Here is a 1,098-nt window from a genome sequence, read left to right on the forward strand (position 1 = left end):
CTTATTTGGGCCTAGATCCAGATCTATGTTTGATGCACGACGAGCGAGAGATATCAAACCTAACCACTGCAAAATATCAAATTATGGTAAAATTCCCGAACCCCCGCTCCACCATATGTTTATTAGGTAAGAGGGTTCCCCTACCCCCCCCCCTACTTTTGAGGCAAAAACCGGCGAATAATAAAAGTGGGGTGGGAACTACCGAAAAAGCGCCGTCTATTTTTGGGTCAAATCATTGTTTCCCACACACAGTCGCTTTTCATTTCAGATAAGGACAAACATGTTGAGAACAAGGAAGTGACATCCCTGTTTCGCTATAGATCTATTCCTTTAGGTTAACTTCAGTCAGACAAACAATCTATAATATTATTCTTAGTCTGTAGTCTTCTTTGAAAATGTGAATGACATGAAGTTATCAGAATTATATCAATTTACATGTTGCATATTATGGAGTCTAAACGTTTTTTTTTTTCTGTGATTCGAACGAAACAAACACCCTTCAAAATCTTTGATCTTAGTGAATGACATGAAGTTATAAGAGTTACAATGTATATAAATGTATATGTTGTATATGCTGTCTACGCGTGTTTTTCTGTTATTCGAATGAAACAAACACTCTTCAATATCTTTGATCTTAGTGAATGACATGAAGTTATAAGAATTATATGAATTTACATGTTGCATATGGAGTCTAAACGTGTTTTTCTGTGATCCGAATGAAATAGACACTCTTCAATATATATCTTTGATCTTACCTTATTTTGACCTTCAATATATATCTTTGATCTTACCTTATTTGACGAGCCTCGAAGAAAACGTATTTTATCCACCAGTTTTTAAAAAATACATGTACATTCCGGGGGCTCTCTTCACAGCTTTGTCGTAGCCTAGCCTAGCCTAGGCCTAGTGTAGTAGTGTGTCAAGTGTCAAGTGCAGTAGGGAGTCGCGGATTTTGAAATAACCCTGCAGGTGTGTGCGTGTGCGTGGCGTTTGTGTGTGTTCAGGGGAGAGTCGAGATAGAGAGATAGAGAGAGAGAGAGAGAGATAGAGAAACAGAGAGAGAGAGAGAGAGAGAGATAGAGAGAGAGAGAGGTGGGG

At 38.4% G+C, this 1,098-nt stretch overlaps 2 protein-coding genes across 6 annotated transcripts in view; one reads left to right on the plus strand and one right to left on the minus strand.

Annotated features, from left to right (window-relative positions):
* The window catches only part of LOC101846379 (membrane-bound transcription factor site-1 protease), a 107,219-nt gene that overhangs the window by 37,591 nt on the left and 68,530 nt on the right, over nt 1-1,098 (plus strand). The gene's annotated exons all lie outside the window — the stretch shown is intronic.
* Nucleotides 1-1,098, minus strand: part of LOC101846163 (gastrin/cholecystokinin type B receptor) — a 16,359-nt gene that overhangs the window by 10,428 nt on the left and 4,833 nt on the right. Inside the window, exon 1 of one of the 3 annotated variants that reach the window (XM_035972250.1) lies at nt 792-930. The exons of the other annotated variants lie outside the window; for them this stretch is intronic. The gene's annotated coding sequence lies outside the window, so the exon portion shown is untranslated. Of the gene's footprint in view, nt 1-791; nt 931-1,098 lie in introns of those variants that run through there. 3 annotated transcript variants of the gene reach the window in all.

This window comes from Aplysia californica, unplaced genomic scaffold (assembly GCF_000002075.1).
Source record: "Aplysia californica isolate F4 #8 unplaced genomic scaffold, AplCal3.0 scaffold00624, whole genome shotgun sequence".
Taxonomy (NCBI): Eukaryota; Metazoa; Mollusca; class Gastropoda; order Aplysiida; family Aplysiidae; genus Aplysia; species Aplysia californica.